Source organism: Habropoda laboriosa, unplaced genomic scaffold, assembly GCF_001263275.1.
Source record: "Habropoda laboriosa isolate 0110345459 unplaced genomic scaffold, ASM126327v1 scaffold350, whole genome shotgun sequence".
Taxonomy (NCBI): Eukaryota; Metazoa; Arthropoda; class Insecta; order Hymenoptera; family Apidae; genus Habropoda; species Habropoda laboriosa.
Genome location: NW_017100524.1, coordinates 47,841 through 48,138, shown reverse-complemented (window position 1 = coordinate 48,138; position 298 = coordinate 47,841).

The window sequence follows — 298 nt, the reverse complement described above, 5'->3', positions numbered from 1 at the left end:
CCGGAAGAAAATGTATTGCAACTGCTTGTTTTATATTTAAGGGGATATTTTCAAATAAAGATTCAATTATCATACCTTTCTTTAAGAGCTAATAATGAAGATGTCGATAAATAGACAGTGATATTTTGTGCATATTGTTAATAACACTTTGACTAACTAGAAAATACGTAGTTCAGTAACAATAATATCCTAAGAATTAAAATCCTTCTTTAAAAAATTCCTACACAGCAAGAGTAATTGAGCTTCTTCTAATTATTTGAAATGCCTGACTGACATTTTGTTTGCATCCTTATAAATG